The 23,573-nt window shown below is 37.6% G+C and overlaps 1 long non-coding RNA gene across 2 annotated transcripts; it reads left to right on the top strand.

The window, feature by feature from the left end:
* Positions 1 to 136: 136 nt before the first annotated feature.
* On the top strand, positions 137 to 6,769 carry LOC140886095 (uncharacterized). 2 transcript variants are annotated; one of them, XR_012151427.1, is made up of 3 exons: positions 137 to 296; positions 775 to 943; positions 6,567 to 6,769. It is a non-coding gene; the product is annotated as an uncharacterized lncRNA (long non-coding RNA). The 2 variants fall into 2 exon arrangements; XR_012151426.1 differs by lacking the exon at positions 6,567 to 6,769 and adding an exon at positions 1,848 to 2,089 and having other exon boundaries at positions 140 to 296.
* The last annotated feature ends 16,804 nt before the right edge of the window (positions 6,770 to 23,573 follow it).

Here is a 23,573-nt window from a genome sequence, read left to right as displayed (position 1 = left end):
AACTTATTGATACGTTAGTATGACCTTTTTTAATTTTTCAATAATTTTCTATTATTTTACTAAGAAATAAATTTAAACCGTGAGAAAAAAATCAAAAATTGCATCCTATTCTTCCAACGTGGTTAAAAAACCGTCCCACTTTATACCCTTTTTGACACGTTTTTTTACGGTTTCAAACTCTCTTTTTTCACTCTCAAAATCTGGACAAACATTGATCGATCATTTACTCTCTGCCTCTCTCCCAAATCATCATCGAAAAGTATTTCCGCCAAGAGTTTTTACGGTTCAATTATCAGGTTTGGCCTTCTTCGATTTTCTTAAACATAGTACTGTTGTGTTTTTATATTTTTTTTTAGAATTCGTTGCAGTGTTCAAGATTAATTGGTGAAATCAAAGAACAATGTTGATGGATTGAAGAATATTTTGTTTTCAAACTTTTACTATTTAACAATTATGATTACAGTTGTTTGAATGCATTAAAGGCAAGTAACATGTTTGATAAAATGTGTTAAAGAAATCTAATGTTTATTATCAATAAAAAGCTGAAAATCTCCCTTTTGAGTTTTGCATTTTACTTTTCGGTACTTTTTTTGGCTTCATAATTTAGAATCAAATTTTATTAATTTGATATGATGATGTCTTCTCAATTTGACTATGAAGTGCACCGATGAATTCTTTAAACAAAAGCAGCTAGCTCCTGTCCATTGAGGTCATCGATTTCAAAGGTTTGCAAATTGACAATCTAAGATTCTTAATTGGTGGACTCTTTTACAGGTTGTATTCGGAAAATTATTTAGGAGTTTTAAATTGAGATCGACAAAAACAAGGAGTAGAAAGAGCATGGGGAGAAGAGAGCCTGAAGCTTCAGAGCAAGTCTGTACGAAGTTGATAAAGCCGTAGATAGGGCTCGACGACTCCACCTCAGTTTGGAAGAAAATGTCCGGTATGATTTCTATGCCTAATTTAAGTGGGAAAGATTCTTCAATTAGTATCTTCGCATGTTAAAAACTTGAGTTTCAGAAAATAAAAATTTGAGTGTGCATGTGTTTTATTTGAGTTTGTTGGATATCTCTTACTATTTTTGGTTGGCCTGATTTTTGTTGCTGTATGAGAAAACTATTGTAGATGTTTTCTGTTTTAGAGGTAATATATCACATCTCAAACATTTTTATATATTTATGTGGTAAAAACCGTAAAGTAATATGTGCCAAGTTCTAGAAACACAAGCACATATCAAATTATCTGAAATTTTTGGATCTGGTGCAATAGTTGTAATCATGGTTATTAGTAGGCATGGTCAGTGGTCACAGACGGCGTCACATAAACTATTGTTGTAGTTCTATTGGCATTTGACGGAGTAGTTAGACCACATAAATTTGAGTATTGACAATGTTAAAGCTAGCTTAAAAATTTTCTGTTTGTGTGTTTGGAATCGATAAATATTATAAATTTTATTTAGTCTTAAAATTAAATTCGTATTACTTTTTATTTTTCCCACGAATTGACTTCATCTACAAATTTTAATGTTTTTTTTTTGAGTGATTCCCTTTTGCAGAATCTTCATTCCATGTTTTAGAATGAGCGATGTCTACATAATTTAATATTGTTTTTTCTTAGTAACTTCAAATTATTTGTTTTCAAGTTTTTTTTTTGAATTAGTGAGAATTTTTTTAAAAACCCAAACAACATGCCAAAAAGACATTAACTAATCAAATCATCCTTAAACAATGGAAATTACTTTCTATGTATCTTTTCTTTTGCAATGTTAATATTAGACCACGATTATATCGATATTTTCATATATTATTTACTATAAATTTTAATATCATAACATTGAATTTATGCAGCAACGACGATTTGGATACTACAATACCATAGGTCCAAACAATAGAAACCCATGTGGTCGTGAAGAAGTTTATGTTCGAAGATTGAAATTCAGAAATATCCTTGAAGCTTAACTCAAAAAATAAATTATTTTTTGAATATTTATATATTAAGATTATAATTTCAACTTCATTAGTTGTATGTCTTTCTAAAAAGTACATAGTCTGTATATATGTAATATATCTATAATTATTTGTTAGTTTACTCGAAGCATTAAATTTATTTTTATTACACATGCAACGCGTGTGCCAAGTTTGCTAGTGTAACGACCCACTGTATCAAGACGGATCTTTTCAGCGTGCTTATGTCCTCACTCACACGCACCCTGAGAAACTTCCTAGGGGGTCACCCATCCTATAATTGCCCCAAGTCAAGCACGCTTAACTTTGAAGTTCTTATGTGATGAGCTTCCGAAAAAAAGATGCACCTTCTTGATATGAGCAGTACATATGAAATCTTTTATGCCTTTCTCAACTATGTAGTTCCATACCTACAGTCTCAGAATCCCCTCTCATTCCGGCACGGGATCGGTTCATTCATGTCTCCCTCCGCCTAAAAGCCTACCAGGAGCCGCTCATTGTCCGTGCAACCTCTTGGCACCGGCGATCACTCCCTGCCTCCTCAGCCCCGGGCGTCACATGCCCACCAGCTTCCGCTTGGTTCGTCCCCGAACCATATCGTACTAAGAGAGGTCGGCTCTGATACCATTTGTAATGACCCACTGTATCAAGACGGGTCTTTTTAGCGTGCTTATGTACTCACTCACACGCACCCTGAGAAACTTCCCAGGGGGTCACCCATCCTATAATTGCCCCAAGTCAAGCACGCTTAACTTTGCAGTTCTTATGTGATGAGCTTCCGAAAAGAAGATGCATCTTCTTGATATGAGCAGTACATATGAAATTTTTTATGCCCTCCTCAACTATGTAGTCCCATACCTACACAGTCTCAGAATCCCCTCTCATTCCGGCACGGGATCGGTTCATTCATGTCTCCCTCCGCCTAGAAGCCTACCAGGAGCCGCTCATTGTTCGTGCAACCTCTTGGCACCGGCGATCACTCACTGCCTCCTCAGCCCCGGGCGTCACATGCCCACCAGCTTCCGCTTGGTTCGTCCCCGAACCATACCGTACTAAGAGAGGTAATCTCTGATACCATTTGTAACGACCCACTGTGTTAAGACGGGTCATTTCAGCGTGCTTATGTCCTCACTCACACACACCCTGAGAAACTTCCCAGGGGTCACCCATCCTATAATTGCCCCAAGTCAAGCACGCTTAACTTTGGAGTTCTTATGTGATGAGCTTCCGAAAAGAAGATGCACCTTCTTGATATGAGCAGTACATATGAAATCTTTTATGCCCTCCTCAACTATGTAGTCCCATACCTACACAGTCTCAGAATTCCCTCTCATTCCGGCACGGGATCGGTTCATTCATGTATCCCTCCGCCTAGAAGCCTACTAGGAGCCGCTCATTGTCCGTGCAACCTCTTGGCACCAGCGATCACTCCCTGCCTCCTCATCCCCGAGCGTCACAGCTAGTATATATTATGTAAGAGCCCTTTAGTGTAGTCTCTTGGTGTGCCCATTAAAATAATATATAAATTAAAAAAAACACACAACCACTTTTTTCCACTATCTCATTTTTTTCTCTCAATTATGATTTTTTTCTTCTTTGTTTCATCTAAATATTTTTTTTATTCTCACCAATTTTTGTATTTAATATATAATATAATAATTTTATTTGAGAATTTTAATTGAAATATAAATTTATTATAAAAACAGATTATTAGCATGCAATGCATGCAACAAAATGGCTAGTCTAAACTATGATACACAAAATTCGAAAATGAGGGTCCATTGTGTCGCATTTGAGATCAATATTTTCTCACATATCGAACTTACAAAAAAAAAATTTATTCAAAATATTATTTTTTATTATAAATATGAGTTCTTAGACATATATTATAGCTCATAGTTAATCAAGTTGTATGTAGATATCGGGGGTATTCGTGGATACCCTTCCCATCTCCAAAGAGAAAAAAAGTGATGTAATCATGCAACTATAGAATTAATTATACTAGTGATGATGTCGATTTCCAGACCCAATAATTTATGGGGACATCAACTAGTATTTCATCTGTGCGATGCTTGGAAAATTTTTCCCTGGGTTCGGTCTGGTAAAGTGGATCTCCAAATCTGCAATAAACTGGGTCGGGTCGGGCACGACGGAGTTCTGCACAAACAGAAGCTAGGTTATGGGGCGCTGAAGGTGTTTCGACGTGACCCCTCCAATGCCTAAGTCAGTGCTCGAAAAATAAAGAGCTTGACAAAAAGTAAGAACAAGAGTATATATGTGCGTGAGTGTGTGGATAAGAAGTGAATAGAAGAGATGAATGTGTAAAACTATGAGAAGTACCTGTATTTATAGGGCTGGAGGGGTAATTACTTTGTGGAGGTAGAGTTTGTATTAGGGTGGAATTCTACTCAAGGTAAGAGCCTTGATCAAGTAGAACTAAGTTACCCTGATGACCAAAAGTCTTGAACCGACTTATAAACCCTATCACATTCTGGATTTTTGAAATATTGTCCTTATCTGTTGCAGATCTTAATATATCCGAGAATAATTGGAAGGTTCTGGATATTGGGCCCGACTTGGGCCGGGGTCGGACTTCAACCATACCAGCTGGAGCTCAAGCCCATGAATTTATTACCATGACCTTATTCCCTAACAAGGCTATCCCAGACTGGATTTCTCATAAAAGAAGACTAGATGGGCCTTAAAACATATTTCCAGGAATATGGATTATTGGGCTCGGGTCTAATTAAACCCATATAATTTTCAGGGGCATCAATAGTACTTCCCCCTACTGGTCTAAAAAGAAGTATGAAATTTAGACCAAATTGTCTGTTTGGAACCCGAGCCCAAGATATTGTGTTTGTTCTGTAATCTGTCATAATGTGCTTTTTATGAATGGTCCGGATTTCGATCCGCATTATGTGTTTTCTGTGAACGGCCCAGATCTCCTGACGGTACGATTTTTGAGATATTCCCCGAGTGACGTGGCCCGCCCCGGACCGCTGATCGGTATTATCATCCAAAGGTCGAGATTGATTTAGTCCTCCTATAAATAGGACGGTAAAAAATTTCATTTTTAATTTTACTGCATACGTTTTTACTCTGCCAAACTAGAGAAAGCGATCCCGACCCGCGCCGTAATTTAAGCTCATGTCTTGTCCCAACTATCCTTCTCTTGCGTAAGTCTTCATTCCTTAGAATAAATTACAATGTCTTGCAATACACCCGATCCAAGTTAAGACTTATCCAACGCCTAATATGAAACTCCTAGATTCACAGTGATAAGATTTAAAGCTCTTATCAAACTTTTCTTCAGATGGTGATGATGATTATCTTAGTCTCTCGAGGACTTAAGACTTCTCAAATCCTTGTATAAGGTAGCGTCTTTCAAACGATATTTGGATTTGAGCAACCCTTGAAAAGGATCTCTTCGAAGATCGGATAAGGCTGTTAAAACTAAGGATTTTCTCTTTGAGCGGTTGAGTATTCAAGATGGGTTCGAGAGCTCAGATAGACAGATTCTCAATAAGCGTTGTTGTGTTTGTTTTGTATCTTCTTTCTGTCCAGAGAGGCTTTGATATATATAGTCTTTGTCTTCAACGTCTTTCTTCTTTGTCCAACGGTAGGATTTCCCTGCTGATAAAGCTTTCTGAATATTTCGTACTGGGAGCGCCTTTAATTGTCTATTCAATGTGTCGCTCACATTAAATGCTATTTAAGGCTTTCTCACTTTATCAGACAAATCCTTAAATGCTTCGTCCTTTTGCTTTTCAGTTGTCTTGTCACTTTCCGAGATCTGGAAAACTGTAACTTCGAACTGTAGCGTATAGCTTTTTGTATTTGAAGTTCGGTAGATATCTCAGTCGGTAGATATGTTTGACATACAACTGTTTTGCATCTTTCTTTGGTTGATAAGCTTTAGCTGACGTCAGTAGATATGTCTTTGTTCGGTTGACGTAGCTGCTTTGCATGCTTTGACTGTCGTCGGTAGATATGTCTTTGTTCGGTTGACGTAGCTTACTTATACAAATAACTGGCGGCCGACTAAACAACAAAGTATTATTTTGTTATCACCAAAAGTCAGGATTCAACATAGGTACTCCGGGATGAGCTCCGGAGGGGCCTCCGAAAAGAAAAAAAATGCTTGTTGATCAACAAGAACTACAAATGTGCCCATTATGACGGTTACCACAATTTCACTTAATTCATCACCCCAAAATGATAACTTTTTATGTTATGTTCATGGTTTGATGTTTGTCCAAGCTGCATGATTTTCATTAGATGTTAAGTGCAAATGTTTATTAAGAATGAAATGGTAAAATTTTGAGAAAATGCATGAAGGCTACTTTCAAGATTTAAAGTTAAGTAAGTTGATGTCCATGTTTAAGTTCCTTGCATCTTTTAAGAGTTTTGAAGTTCATGTTCAAGATTTTTAAGTTTATAGTTCCATGATGTTTACGTTAAAATTCTTCAAGTTCAAGGTATCATGTTATGTATGTTCAAGTCATTTTAAGTTTAAAGTATTTTGAAGATATTACGTTATCAATATGCATGTTTTTAATCTTGCTGATTCATTAGACTCACTATAATTGAATGGTGCAGTTGGATTAGAAGATTCGACTTAAAATCTTTGGTAGCACGGCTGAAAAGTCCAAGAGGCGAAGACATTGCATGACACGACAGTTCAGAAACTCTGATGTTTTTAAAGCAAAAATATTTACCTATGTTTATTTATGTCATGTTGTTACAATATTTTATGTATGATGTTTAAAAGTAATGATTTAATTATTTTCATTGTCAACCTTTTAAAGATAAGTTTTGTGGATTTCAAATGTTTCGTCTTTTAAATATTCATTTCAATTTGATATTTTTTATGTGAGTTCCTCGATTATTTTAAATGTATTTGGTGTACGTAGTTTGTTTATAGTAACTCACATTTTTCCCATCCTATTTAAATGTTAGTAGTAAGTTTTGACGTGCTGTATGTTAAATGGTATTTGTTATAAGGTTGCATCTGTGTTTCTTCGACTTCGTGAACATTGAGTCACAAGTTTTATTTTTAAAGATTTGGAATTTTAAATTTTTTTGGAATTGATGTGATGCTCTCCCTATATGGTTTTAAGTTTTGAAACATTTTCTCACCTTAGTTCGCAACTATTTTCATTCAATGTTTAAAATACGGGACGTCACATTAAGAGTGAACCCCCCATTGTTTATTGTGATAATTCGAGTGCTATTGATATATCAAATAATCCAGTTCAACACTCACGCACAAAACACATTGACATTCGTCATCACTTTATTCGAGATTTTGCAGAAAAAGTTATGATTCGAATGGATTTTGTTGGAACCAATAACCAATTGGCAGAAATTTTTACTAAAGCATTAGATTTTAAGAGATTCTCAACCCTTCGGAGATCTCTCAGCATGTGTGCATTATAATTCTTTGTTGGTGTTGTCTCCGATGTTACAACACCTTAGACAACACTGTTGTTTTTCTGTTCATGCATATTTAGGATTTTAGGCATTATGCATTCACTTTGTTATGTGTAGTGTTTAAATCTCTGTTACAGTGATACAGTCGATGCCAAGTTTTTCAGCAAAAATTTTTTTAAGCACACTGGCCCTTGAAAATCGAACTCTGAATAAACCATTAAGTAGTTGAGGGATGTACGTGTATTTCATGTTTTTGTCCCATGTGAAAGGTGATTTCGCAAATTCAGTGTTCAAATTTTTAATAAGTTTGATGACCAATGTGATGTAAACAAACTTTATCAACAATCGGAAGAAAATGGAAAAAGCTACCTAATTGAGTCCAATGAAGACTGTTCTTTTAGTGTGCAGACTACCACTTCTGGAAATTTTCTGAAATCAAGGGTAATCAAGTGTGCAAGGTTCAAATACTTTTGAAAAACTTTGGTGTTGTTGATGATGTTGTCAACACGAGAGATACCACTATACTTGTAAACATATCATATGCTTGTGATTGCATTTTTATTTTATGTTAGACTCTGTTTAGGCATAAAATAGGTCATGCATATGCATTTTGATAATAGGGATCTGTTTTTGGGTAAGGATCAAAATAGACAAAATTCGATGAATTACACTGAAATTGAATTTTTGTGATTGATTTTTGTTTTAGTAGAGTTATGCTGATGTGGAGTTAATATTGGAAAATTTGGGTCAAAATATATATCTCGGTTTATTGCCTTATTTATGGGATTTTATCTCTTAATTTCCAATTTTTTATTTTTCGAATGTTAGGAAAATTTACTGTTAGTAACTTGATGAGATAAGGAAATCATAGTAATTATGAGGTTGTTAGGAAAAATATTACCATTTGTGATAGAGGCTATATATTCTTGTTTCCTTTTATTTCGGGCATTATCTTTTTCTTGAATCTTCTTTAACCCTATTGTTTCTCTGCAAACCCTACCTCTCTCTCATTCTCAAATTGCATTTGCAATGGCAAGCTTTGATCCTCAGGATATTCGAAGCGAGATGGGTCATGTGAATCCCGATGTTTCCGCCAGTGTTGCAACACCGGAAAACCCATCCACGGCTCCTTCTCTGCCGATCGTTCCAGTTCCCATGGAACCCGTTCCACTTGCTGCAATCATGCCCAGAGAACCTGGGAACGAAATTGATTTAGAGAATCCGTCGGATTTCTCTGTTTTGAATTGAGTACATCATGCTCCTCCAATGGCCCACAGATCAAAGAGGCAAGCTTGGTATAATCCATATTTTACTTAGTTAAAGAGGTTTTACAAGGGTTCTCGTATTTCCATGGCCGAAGAAGATCGTAGTTTGGGTGATGACTCTGAGGATGCCGATTATAAATTTGTCGCGAGGAAGAAACCCTCACCCTCTGCATCCGCCTCTGCCTCCGCTCCGATTGCCGAATCTGCTTCTGAGAGCAGTGATTCGAGTTCTTCCGATGAGGTTCCTCTTCCTACTCAAGCCAAGAAAGCAAACACTGCACAACCTGCTCCTAAGGAGACTCCTTTTTCTGATGAAGATGCCACTTTGGCACAAATTTTAGAGAGTCTCAAGCAAGGGAAGTCTACTCCCTCTATTTCTGTTGTTCATCAATCTGATGATGAACCTGATGCTGAGATGATGGAGGAATTTGCTACGGGCAAAGCACATCTTGAAGATAGTTCCTCTTCCTCTGCCGATTCTGGTGATGAATCTTTTGATAAAAGTGCTGATATCGGAGATAAAGAAGACTCTGATGATGTTTCCAGCATGGATGCTGATGAAGAACCTTTGGATAAAGAGGTTGTTTCTACTGATGAAGCCAGTGTTGCAGTTGGTGTTGACAACACCACAGACAACACTGTTGAAGATGGGTATGATGTTGATACTAATCATTCCCTTCAATTTTACTCTAGTGATGCTGCTGCTGTATGGCCTCTCTATGTACACAGAGGAATGTGGGATGAAAAGAACATCGATGTGGAGTCATACAGCAGGTATTCTTTGACCGAATTTTTAAAGCTTAGGAAGCTTTATTCTACAGTTGTTGCTCTGATACCCTACTGTAAGAGGGTCATTCTGGAATTTTATGCCAACCTTACTTCGAGTATTGAAGATCAAGATTCTGCAAAGTATAGTTTGGTATATCTTCGGGGCAGGCTATTTGAGTTTACTCCACCCGTGATCAACTTTCTATATTCAACCCCCGATGTGGATGAAGGACACCACCCGGACATTCATGAAGTTATTTCTGTTCTTACTGGTGGTATGGTCAAGCAATTTTCTGACCACGTGCAATTTTCTGCAGCTAAGCTCACTTCATTCTACTCGGTTCTTCATAAAATTGCTGTGAGGAATTGGACGCCTTCATCAAATTCTACCATGGTAACAAGGCCACAGGCGTTCATTCTCTATGCCATAGGTCCTTTCAATTTTGGGAAGACAGTGTTTAGGGCAGTACTTGTAAGGCCCGGGATTATTTAATTTTAATCCGAGAATATTTAATTTGGGAATATTTAGATTTTAGAATTAAATTCTAATATTCTTAAATTGAAAAGGGTTGAGATTGAATTAAATCGCTTTTCCGGGGACTGAATTGCAAATAGCCAAAAGTTCAGGGACTAAACTGCAATTTGGCTATATTTATCTCAACTTACACTTTATATATATCATTGTCACGTGTATCATCAGAATCCAAAAAGAAAGAAAGGCAGAAATAAAAGCTGAAACCTTCCCACGCCATTTTCGCTCCGTAAAAGCTTCGATAACTCGCGCTCCGGTTGTCAGAAATTCTAGATAAATATATATCTGCGATCACAGCTCCGAGACCTTCGATTTGGTACATGTTTTATTCACATATCTCAGATTTTATTTTTATGTGAAAGATGGAAAATTATGATTTTATCATATATGCGTATATCAGCTGTACCGATCGTGTATTCGCAGACGGTTTGGAAAAAGACTGTCGTTCGGATTTTATATGAATTTGGGAAGAATAATTCGAACACTACCATGTTTGATTGATACTGATTTTTATGGTAATGAGATGATATGTTAGAGATTATAAGTTATCTGGATTGTTGGATTGATTTGGATATTGTTTGGATTGCCGGTTTTAGCCGTTATACCGTCGATTTGCAAAATGTCAAGACTTTGATATTGTTGATTGAACGAAGCATGGTTTGAATGACATCTGATCTTGTTAGTTATTCGATATGTAATTTATCAGCTTTCTATCGAAGTTGCCGAAATCGAGATCTCCGAGTCAAACCGAGATGGATTTGAAGCAAGGTTTGCTAGCATTTGCACTTGAGATTGAATTGAGAAGTGGAGAAACCTTTTGATATGAATTTTCATTGATGTACTTGCAGATTTGAAGTACTTTCAGACGTGACATAGAAAGGTATAAATGACAGCAAATCCAGATGGGATAGAACGCTTGAAATAGCTTTCATTTCAAGTATTCCCATGTCAATCACATACTTGTTTCTTTATATTTCTCATGTGATTATTTATTTGTACTGCTTTGTTTGCTTATATGCTTAGTTGTTCAAGATGTGTTTTATAGCTTTTAATGCATACAGCTTATGTTTCATTCATCTTGAACTCAAGCCTTAATAGCACAGAGGGCAGCCATCGCCTAGAGTGCAGATGACGTTTGGAGAGATGTAGTGAGTGGCATGGACTGTAAATTTATTTCTAGAGTCAGCTTGACTCATGGCACAGAATATGGATTTATGTTCAGAGCCAGAAGACTCACTATAGTTGTACCAAAGTCAGAGGACTAAAATACTTGATGCTGCCTCGAATGGGAGTATCGGTGGTTTGATAGTTATTTTATTCCTCGGGATCCCAAAGAACTAAGTTTTATTGATATCAGCTTGATAGCCTTCCTTTGCCATTTGCATTGCATTCACGTTTATTATCTCGCGTTTAAAGTTGTTTATACTGGGATTTTATTCTCACCGGAGTTATCCGGCTATTGCTTTGTTTTGTATGTGTGCATGGCAATAGGTGGGGCAGGAGCTAGTCAGAAAAGACAAGGATAGCTCGAGATTGAGGCATAGCAAGTGAGGACACGGGCTTAAGTAGCACGACTTGTACTTTATGTTGTTGAACCATGCTAGAAGTGATACAAGAACTTTGTATATTATGGCTTGAATACATGCTAGTTTATGTTTATTATGTTTAGAAGCTTGTAAAACAAAAAATTTTTTTTTTAGCTCTTGTTTCTTTAATTCTTTTAAGTACTTGTTTAATTGTTAATTACAATAAATTGCCCTAAGATAAGATTAGCAACCCGGGTCCCCACAATAGGTGGTATCAGAGCATAAGTTTCTGGATTTAGATAGAAGTTGATGAGCGGGGTAGTTTGAGTCTGTCTGATTGTTTAATATTGCATGAGAGTACATGTTATATCTGATTATGTGCATTATCTGCTAGCATGCTTTATATATAGAAATAATTATGTGATTGCATGATTATGTGCTTTTATTGCTACTGCATGCTATATATATGCAATTGTATTCCAGAATATCCTTAGTCAGAACCTGAATTCTCATGAGAATGCTTATCAGAGAAGGATGGAATAAATTTCTGCATATTATATTGTTTATGCACTAATCTGTTTGACAATCAGATATGCCTCCTCGTAAAGCACCGGTCATTAGACAGCCATTAGTGGTTCCTCCAGCTGAACCAGTACAAGTACCACCGCCAATTGTTGAAACTCAGAATGCACAGGGTAGTACATCTACTGACCCGTTGGATCCTACTGCTACTCCAATGGAGACTTTGTTAAAGCGATTTCAATCATTCAAACCGCAAAACTGAAAGGAACAGAAAACTCAGTTGATTGTGAAAATTGGCTTGAAGATATAGAACAACTATTTGAATCACTTGACTATACAGATGATCGTCGTATCCGATTGGTAATACATCAACTTCATGATGTTGCCAAAAGTTGGTGGATTACAACAAAACGGGCATTGGAACAACGAGGTACGATTATCTCCTGGACTGTCTTTAAAACTGAGTTCTATCAACGTTTCTTTCCAGTCTCCTACAGGAAGGATAAGGGTGCTGAATTTGCCAATCTAAGGCAAGGTAATTTGAATATCGAGGAATATGTGGTCAAATTTTCAAGTCTTTTGAAGTTTGCACCACATATAGCAGCTACTGATGAAGCAATGGCGGATCAGTTTATCAATGTCCTTAATCCAGATGTGTTTACCTTGGTGAACAGTGGACGACCAAATACTTTTGCTGATGCCTTGAACAAAGCTAAGGGAGCCGAAGCAGGTATTTTGCGACAAAGAGGAACACCGTTCATTCCACAGCCATTTCCCCAGCCTGTATCAGCTTTCATTCCACAGAATCCGCCACAGTTTCAGCAAACATCGCCCAGATTTGAGGGAGGAAGCAGTGGCAGAAAGGATTCTAGATTCAGGCCAAAGGGAAAGCAATTTAAGAAGCCAGGTAGTAGTTCTTCAAGTTCTAGTGGACAGAGACAGTTTGGGGCAGGTCAGAGAACTGGTGAATCAGGAGAATTCTATTTTAAGTGTGGTGGAAAACATTCAAGTGATCAGTGCAAGGGTGTGATAGGTAATTGCAATATTTGTCGTCAACCTGGTCACTATGCCAAGGTATGTCATCAAAGAGCTATAGGTGAAAGTTCTTCTCGACCAATACCTCAGGCCGAAAGGCAATCAGTGCATTCATTTCAGCCTCAGCAACCTCAGCAACAGACCAGAGGAGGAGGAAGCCAGACTGTGACTCAACCTCCTAGACAACAGGCTCGAGTTTTTGCACTTACTGAGGAACAGGCACAGGCGGCACCTGACGATGTCATAGCAGGTAACTGCTTTATTTATGGTTATCCTGCCTATGTTTTGATAGATACAGGTGCATCTCATACATTCATCTCTGAAAAATTTGTTATGATGCATTCTTTATCTTCTGAGCCATTGCCTACTGTTGTTTCTATTTCATCACCGTTGGGTGAAGGTATTATATCTGTTCGAATGATTCGAAATTATGCGTTGCAATATGACGGGAATGTGATTAATATAGATTGTATAGTACTTGGATTATCAGATTTTGATTGTATTGTTGGTATCGACATGTTAACCAAGTACAGAGCAACTGTAGATTGTTTCCAGAAAGTGGTTCGATTTAGACCAGAAATGGCATCTGAATGGAAATTCTACGGTAAGGGTTCTCGAGCCAAGATTCCTTTGATATCTGTGTTATCTATGACCCGTTTATTGCAGAGAGGGGCGAAAGGATTTCTGATTTATGCAGTCGATGTATTAAAATCCAGTCCAGCAGTAACAGATATTCCAGTTGTGCATGAATTTGCTGATGTATTTCCTGATGAAATTCCTGGTTTACCTCCAGTACGAGATATAGATTTCAGTATTGATCTAATGCCAGGTACGCAACCAATATCCAAGGCTCCTTACAGAATGGCACCTATTGAATTGAAGGAGTTGAAGGATCAATTGGAAGATTTGTTAGCCAAGGGGTACATTAGACCGAGTGTTTCACCTTGGGGTGCTCCGGTACTGTTTGTACGAAAGAAAGATGGTTCCATGCGCTTATGCATTGATTATCGTCAATTGAACAAGGTAACCATCAAGAATAAATATCCACTACCTAGAATAGATGATTTTTTTGATCAGCTACAGGGTTCAGCTATCTATTCAAAGATTGATTTGCGATCTGGATATCATCAACTGAGAGTACGAGATGAAGATATTCCTAAAACTGCTTTTAGAACAAGGTATGGACATTATGAATTTATCGTCATGCCTTTTGGTTTAACCAATGCTCCTGCAGTATTTATGGGATTGATGAATCGGGTATTTCAGAAATATTTGGATGACTTTGTCATTATTTTTATCGATGATATCTTGATCTATTCCAAGAATGTACATGAGCATGCTGAACATCTTCGACTCATTTTACAGACTTTGAGAAATGAGAAATTATATGCTAAGTTATCGAAATGTAAATTTTGGTTGCAGAAAGTTGTGTTTCTTGGGCATATTATTTCAGGTGATGGGATTTCAGTGGATTCAAGCAAGGTCGAGGCTGTATTGAATTGGCCTAGACCTACATCAGTACCAGAAATACGGAGTTTTATGGGCTTGGCAGGTTATTATAGACGTTTTATCAGAGATTTTTCCAGCATTGCGAAGCCTATTACGCAACTGACTCAGAAGAATAAGCCGTATGTCTGGACTGAAGCCTGTGAAACTAGTTTCTTGGAGTTGAAGAAAAGGCTTACAAGTGCACCTGTCTTGACGATTCCATCAGGTACAGGTGATTTTGTTGTATATTGTGATGCTTCTCACAAGGGTCTGGGTTGTGTGCTTATGCAGAGAGGTCATGTTATCGCTTATGCTTCGAGACAGTTAAAGCCACACGAGACTCGATATCCTATCCATGATCTGGAGCTTGCCACTATTGTCTTTGCATTGAAGATATGGCGACATTATCTTTATGGTGAGAAGTTTGAAATCTTTTCAGATCACAAAAGTTTGAAATATCTGTTTTCGCAATCAGAATTGAATATGAGACAGCGTAGATGGCTTGATTTATTGAAAGATTTTGATTGCGAGATTAAATATTATCTTTATGGAAAATCTAATGCAGCTGCGGACGCCTTAAGTAGAAAGGTATGTTCTTTATCCTTGTCTACGATAGGTGTATCTCAAATGGTGGAAGATTGTTGTCTTTTTGGATTAATATTTGCAACAGATATGCACCCTATCTGTGTTTGTGCTATACGAGCTGAGCCAGAACTTTTGATACGAATCAAAGAAGCACAGAAAGAGGATCAGAATATTCAGAATTCGATTGCTATGGTCAGATCTGGACATCAATCTGAATATCAGGTCAGTGCTGATAATGTGTTATATGTGAATAACAGACTTGTTGTTCCAGATGTTTCAGCTTTGAAACAACAAATCTTGAAAGAGGCTCACAGTAGTCGATTCAGTATTCATCCTGGTGGCAGAAAAATGTATAATGATTTGAAAATGCAGTATTGGTGGAAACAAATGAAGTCAGATGTGACTGAATTTGTAGCCAGATGTTTGAATTGCCAACAGGTAAAAGCAGAAAGAAAGAAACCAGGTGGTCTATTGCAGAGTCTATCAGTTCCAGAATGGAAATGGGATCACATTTCCATGGATTTCGTTACACAGCTACCACGTTCATCCAGAGGGTGCGATGCCATTTGGGTGATTATTGATCGTTTGACGAAATCAGCATGTTTTATTCCGTACAGAATGACGTACAGACATGATCAGATGGCAGAAATCTACGTCAGAGAAGTGGTAAGATTACATGGTGTGCCTAAATCTATTGTTTCAGATCGAGACCCTAGATTTACATCACACTTTTGGCATAGCTTGCAACAAGCTCTTGGTACTCAATTGCATCTGAGTATAACTTATCATCCTCAAACAGACGGACAGTCAGAGCGGACTATCCAGACACTTGAGGATATGTTGAGAGCTGTAATACTAGATTTTGGTACTAGTTGGCAAGATTCATTACCACTTGCAGAATTCTCTTATAATAACAGCTATCAGACGAGCATTGAGATGGCTCCTTTTGAAGCATTGTACGGAAAGAAATGCAGATCACCGTTGTACTGGGATGATATCTCAGATGTTCCTGATGTTGGGCCTGATATGATCCGAGAAATGACAGAGAAAGTAAAGCTTATTCAGAAAAGAATGAAAACAGCTCAGGACAGACAAGCAAAGTATGCAAATATCAGACGACGACCTCTATCTTTTGATCAGGGAGACAGAGTTTTCTTGAAGATTTCTCCGTTTAGAGGTACCGTCAGATTTGGAAAGAGAGGAAAGTTATCTCCACGTTTTATCGGTCCATATGAGATTATTGAGAAGATAGGCGATCTTGCTTATCGACTTGCTCTTCCTCCATCTTTGTCTGGTATTCATGACGTATTCCATATCTCTATGCTGCGGAAGTATCAGCCTGATCCTTCCCATATTCTTCAGCCTGATGAAGCTGAACTTGACGAGACTCTTAGTTATTTTGAGCAGCCTATTCAGATTCTTGATCGCAAAGACAAACAGCTCAGAAACAAAATAATTCAGCTAGTCAAAGTTCAGTGGAGTCGACATGGCATCGAAGAAGCGACTTGGGAGACTGAGTCAGACATGAGACAGAGATTTCCAGAGTTGTTTCATTGATGTGAGTTCTTATTTTGTTTTATGCTATTTCATTATCTTATGTGTATACAGATTGTCTATACAGCTTGCTTATGATTTCGAGGACGAACTCATGTCTTAGTGGGGGAGAAATGTAAGGCCCGGGATTATTTAATTTTAATCCGAGAATATTTAATTTGGGAATATTTAGAGTTTAGAATTAAATTCTAATATTCTTAAATTGAAAAGGGTTGAAATTGAATTAAATCGCTTTTTCGGGGACTGAATTGCAAATAGCCAAAAGTTCAGGGACTAAACTGTAATTTGGCTATATTTATCTCAACTTACACTTTATATATATCATTGTCACGTGTATCATCAGAATCCAAAAAGAAAGAAAGGCAGAAAGAAAAGCTGAAACCTTCCCACGCCATTTTCGCTCCGTAAAAGCTTCGATAACTCGCGCTCCGGTTGTCAGAAATTCCAGATAAATATATATCTGCGATCACAGCTCCGAGACCTTCGATTTGGTACATGTTTTATTCACATATCTCAGATTTTATTTTTATGTGAAAGATGGAAAATTATGATTTTATCATATATGCGTATATCAGCTGTACCGATCGTGTATTCGCAGAAGGTTTGGAAAAAGACTGTCGTTCGGATTTTATATGAATTTGGGAACAATAATTCGAACACTACCATGTTTGATTATTACTGATTTTTATGGTAATGAGATGATATGTTAGAGATTATAAGTTATCTGGATTGTTGGATTGATTTGGATATTGTTTGGATTGCCGGTTTTAGCCGTTATGCCGTCGATTTGCAAAATATCAAGAATTTGATATTGTTGATTGAACGAAGCATGGTTTTAATGGCATCTGATCTTGTTAGTTATTCGATATGTAATTTATCAGCTTTCTATCGAAGTTGCCGAACTCGAGATCTCCGAGTCAAACCGAGAAGGATTTGAAGCAAGGTTTGCTAGCATTTGCACTTGAGATTGAATTAAGAAGTGGAGAAACCTTTTGATATGAATTTTCATTGATGTACTTGCAGATTTGAAGTACTTTCAGACGTGACATAGAAAGGTATAAATGACAGCAAATCCAGATGGGATAGAACGCTTGAAATAGCTTTCATTTCAAGTATTCCCATGTCAATCACATACTTGTTTCTTTATATTTCTTATGTGATTATTTATTTGTACTGCTTTGTTTGCTTATATGCTTAGTTGTTCAAGATGTGTTTTATAGCTTTTAATGCATACAGCTTATGTTTCATTCATCTTGAACTCCAGCCTTAATAGCACAGAGGGCAGCCATCGCCTAGAGTGCAGATGACGTTTGGAGAGCTGTAGTGAGTGGCATGGACTGTAAATTTATTTCTAGAGTCAGCTTGACTCATGGCACAGAATATGGATTTATGTTCAGAGCCAGAAGACTCACTATAGTTGTACCAAAGTCAGAGGACTAAAATACTTGATGCCGCCTCGAATGGGAGTATCGGTGGTTTGATAGTTATTTTATTCCTCGGGATCCCAAAGAACTAAGTTTTATTGATATCAGCTTGATAGCCTTCCTTTGCCATTTGCATTGCATTCACGTTTATTATCTCGCGTTTAAAGTTGTTTATACTGGGATTTTATTCTCACCGGAGTTATCCGGCTATTGCTTTGTTTTGTATGTGTGCATGGCAATAGGTGGGGCAGGAGCTAGTCAGAAAAGACAAGGATAGCTCGAGATTGAGGCATAGCAAGTGAGGACACGGGCTTAAGTAGCACGACTTGTACTTTATGTTGTTGAACCATGCTAGAAGTGATACAAGAACTTTGTATATTATGGCTTGAATACATGCTAGTTTATGTTTATTATGTTTAGAAGCTTGTAAAACAAAAAATTTTTTTTTTAGCTCTTGTTTCTTTAATTCTTTTAAGTACTTGTTTAATTGTTAATTACAATAAATTGCCCTAAGATAAGATTAGCAACCCGGGTCCCCACAGTACTCCAGTTTGCTGATGGAGGCTTAAAGTCTACCAAGCTGCCCTTCCCGTCTTTGATCTATGGTGTATTAGAATCTCAAGGGTTTATTCGCAACATTACTGAAGATTCGTCAGATCAACCGGAGATTCTAAAGATAGCAGCTGGACTTCTCAAGGGAAATCAAGTCATTGATTTGCCCTGGACTGCCATTCCTACTCCTGCTGTTGCAGCTTCTAATGTTGTACCCAGCGTTGCCAACACGGGTGACAACACTGAAGAACCAGTGCCTACTCCTACTCCTCTGGAATTTACTACTGCCACTATTCGATTGCTGATGACTCGGGCTGAGGTGAAGATTTCTCAGGCACGGGAAGATATTACCTTTTATAGCACGGTCTTGGCTGATTGTAGGAGAAAACTTGACATTTCTGGCCAAAAAGGGGGAGATAGTGCACAAGATGATCAAGCTGGTCCATCTGGGACTAAGGATGAAGAGGATGAAGATACTACTCAAGAGGGATCCGCTAGTGATCAATTTTAGATTTTGCTTCTTCTCTCATCCTTGCTTAGTTGTTTAGTTTTGTTTTAATGTTAATATAATTGTTTTGTTTGATCTAGTTATGCGCCTTAATTGCTTGAATATGATTTAACTAGACTAACAACTTCTATCCCACTTATGCTCTGAGATGTGAATTATAGAATCCCTAAGTGTTAAAGTTGATGTTATCCTTGGTCTTGCCAACATGAAGAACAAAACCTTCAGGGGGAGACTTACAAATTCAGGGGAAGAAGTATTTTAAACTCAGGGGGAGTTTATGTTTATTCTTACTTGTGCTAGGTTTTTTTCAGAAAGCAAAAATGGGGAGATTGAAAGGAATTTTCATTCCTTGATATTCTCGATCTTAATTAGTAATTAATATTTGATTTTGCCTTCTAGACAAGTTACAATATTTGGCAAATATCTTGCATATATTTCGAATATCTTATGAAATATATTTGTCATACTTATATTATATCTTGATAAGGTATTTATTAGATATATTAAGTATTCGATATTATCAAGATATGATTTAATATATTTGATAGAGTTTTATTCCTACTTAATCATGTTTCTTTATTATTGTAGGACTCTATCTAAGGAAACCTTCAAGACTTGGATTCCAATCTATAAAAGGAGGTTTCACACACAAGAAAAAACAAGACTTTAGACGTATAATTCTCTGTGAATAGACTGAAGAATTCAATTGAAGAATTCGAAGATTCTGAAGCAAGGTTTTGCAACATTCGTTGTTGCTTATCCCCGTGTTACTGTTAGTATTGAAGACATCGAAGACAACACTGTGGGTACTTTTTTGTTGAAGATATTTTATGGTTCTTCAAATTTAGGCTACGGGAGTTGCATCTATTTATTTTGTACTCTGATTATTTAGGATGCAAGTTTGATTTCTCAACTTGTTGAGAAATTTAGGATTAATTGATTTTTCGTAAAATCACTAGTATTGTTTTGTAAGACTGATCTTACTTTTTCTAGTGATATTTAGCCCTAAGGCACCCGCACGAGTTTTTATACTCGTGCAAATTTATTTACTTGTGTTTTATTTACGCTTTAAATTTCCGCTGCACTGTGTTGTCGTTGGTGTTACAACACCAAGTACAACACTGCTTGTTTTCACATAACAAACCACGTACACGTCATCTTTCAGACAGCATCTTCTAATCCTAACCTTGAAGCTTCTTAGTAGCACTGACAATAATATGAAAGAAATAAGAGCTCTTTCTCGGACCTAAGAATAAAGGAGCACCCAAATACCGAACAGGAAGAGATCCTTCTCCAAAACCAGTGATAGCATAGTATTGCCCTTTTATCTGAGGCGGACAATTACTGGCAGTGATTATAAAACTCTTGGCATTACTAATGAGTTAACCAGAACACTGTTCATAATTATATAAGAAATCTCGGATAATGTTGATCCCAGGAGTTGAGCCATTCGAGAAAAGAATAAGATCATCTGCATAAGCCAAATAAGATAACCTGAATGGCCTACCCGTGCTATAGCTAAGCCGCTTATGCCGATCAAATAAAAGATCCAAACCCCGAGACAAATATTCAGCAGCAATCACAAAAAGATAAAGAGAAATCGGATCCCCTTGCCTGAGCCCTCTGTTCGATTGAAAGAACCCCAAGAGAGAACCGTTGATAATAACAGAGAAGCAACAATTATTCACATACCTGAGAATAACATGGCAGAACTCCTCTGAGAAGCCAAAAGCACTCAGCATCTTGTGAAGGAAAACCCACTGGACCCTATCATAAGCTTACGCCATATCCAATTTCATAATAATATTCACTCCCCTTGACTGATAATTCAAGTGATTGACCATCTCTTGAGCAAGAAGTATATTACCCGAAATAGCTCTCCCAGCTACAAATCCACTCTGGGAAGGAGAAATAATCTTCGGCAGTAGCTGATTCAAACGAGATGAGAGTATTTTAGTAAAAATTTTTTTACTGACATTACATAAGCTAATCGGTCTGAAATCCAACCACCTCTGTGCATCTGGAATTTTAGGAATCAAAACAATAGAGGTGGCAGTGATATCCCGGGGAAGAGGGGCTGCAGTGACCCGTATCCGTAATTAGCAATTAATGAGTATATTAATCATGTGATCATGTTTAGATTAAGTAAAACGTGATTAATGAGATTTTTTTTGGATTAACAGACTTCAGAAATGGATATAGAATGATCAGAAATGACCCGAAGGGCGACTTAGAACGGAAGCAACGTTCGTGGAACGGATGCAACGTTCTGGTCATCTGATGTCATCCATGATGTTAGAAAGATGACATCATTGCTTATGACCATGATGTGACAATCGGACGCAATGATGGTGGATTGGACGCAACGTTCGAGAACGGACGCAACGATGAAGGAACGGACGTTCCGTTCTCTTTTTATAAATAAAGGTGCCGAGACTCATTTGCAACTCGCCCCTCTCCTTTCTTCTCTCTCGTTTCTTTGCCTTCTAACTCAGATCTAGGGATTTCTAGGCGTCCTATTGGGAATCCGGAAGTGGCATAGCGATCCTGGCGTCGTAGCGGAGCTGTGTCTATGTTTTGAGGCAGTCGCCATCAGTGGGCTGACGACGGACGCAGGTATAGCTATGTTCTCCTTAAATTATTTAGAAGTATGCAATGGATTAGTTAAGACTTTTAAAGCTTATTAGATGATGCATGTATATTTGCATTGTAGAGTTGATGATAGGCTTGGAACCTAGAGTGGGACTGCTAGGGACTGCCTTAGAAAGGTACGTGAGTACTGACTGAGATAGCTTGCATGATATATATTATATGTGTTGCATGAGTATGTACTACTTGTTTTATATGTTTTACAGCTTTAGCACATGCATGTTTTTACGATAGACTGCATCTAGTATGATGTGAGTCTTTGACAGTTTTCATCAGTGAGGGATTACTCCTTATGGATTCGTGTCAGGGAGGGAAGACTCAGCCTCTGGTTTTGCTATCACTAAGAGCGGCCACGACGGTGGGTTTTGACACTATAGTCGGTAGGAGAATATGGGAGCGGCACCGCGGATTAGTTATCCGGCACAGCCCTGCATATTCTTGGCACCCTGAGTATACTGTTTTACCTTGGTTTTAAATACACTTATGTGCTGCATGTATTATATATATCATTGCTAATGTATTAAGCTTAGAGATCACGTCCAGTGTTTTCTGTATATTTAGACACCCCATTCGACGGGGCAGGTGTAGGTGCAGGATTGAGCACCAGGAGCTTCGAGTGGCCAGTGACCTTGGAAACAGCAAGATTAGCTGTAGGTTTTTGCCCATAGAAATTATTCCATTCGATTGGGTTGTATATTGGGTTATTTAACCGATTGTATTCTGCCGATCAGTTTTATTTAAGTCTTCCGCAGCGGTTTATTTTAAATGCATGCTTAATTATGCTCTAACTCTGATTAGGTAGTGGATCCGGGTTGGGTCGCTACATTTATTGGTATCAGAGCAGCATGCAAGAGACTTGGGAGATAGTAATGAAACTTTTGGGTTATCCTTGTAGGATTGATGAGACCTTTAAAGAGAAACGATGATGAGGCGATTAGGTTGTCCGAAGACTATCATCATCGGCAGGAATTTTTTAAGATTTGGCTTATGAGATTCCAGCAAGTACGGGCAGGAGCGATGGATCGTGTCCGAGTCTTTGAGACTTCTACTCATATGGATCCTAGCTTTGGATCGAGTACCGGATGCCAGAGGCAGTGGCAGAGGATTGGTTGGGACGCACTTGATGTTTGCATCTGTACAGTCCATACCATGATGACACTACTCTGAAGATTATCCAATCGTAGTTGAAGAGATTGTCAAATAGACCTTCACCGGGAAATGCCTCAAGTGGCTAAGGCATGACTGATTGTGAACGTAAGGTCATTAAATTCATGTAGTATATGATTTTATATGTATGTTTGTATCGATGCGTTCGGTAAGCACACGGAAAACTTCATGTTCAAAATCATGAATTAGTTACAAGATGAACGCTGACGGTAGATCGTGAGCAGAAGAGGTCGGCTGACATGCACTGATGCATAGCATAGCTGGTTAGCCAGCACGTACCATTTCTGTGGATGTCTTTGAAGGAGTACGGGTAGAGAGATTTGGACAGGAGGATGCTTGTATGGATGCGTGTGTCTATTAGAAGCTTCATGCTCAAAAAACGAAGACGAGTACGATGATTTTAATACTGTATTGTTGTAATTGTAAACATTATTTCAGTTGTAATGAATCATCATACTTTGATTACATCATTTCAAGTTATTGGATGTACATTTTGTTGTGTTTTCGGAATACTGTAATTGTATTACATGGGATTGTAATAAAGAAATTATACATAACTTGAAATAATTTATACGTGTATTATTTATTTAGAAATTCG

Source organism: Henckelia pumila, chromosome 3, assembly GCF_033568475.1.
Source record: "Henckelia pumila isolate YLH828 chromosome 3, ASM3356847v2, whole genome shotgun sequence".
Taxonomy (NCBI): Eukaryota; Viridiplantae; Streptophyta; class Magnoliopsida; order Lamiales; family Gesneriaceae; genus Henckelia; species Henckelia pumila.
Note: the sequence above shows the minus strand (reverse complement) of the source record. Positions and strands in the feature narration are given on the sequence as shown.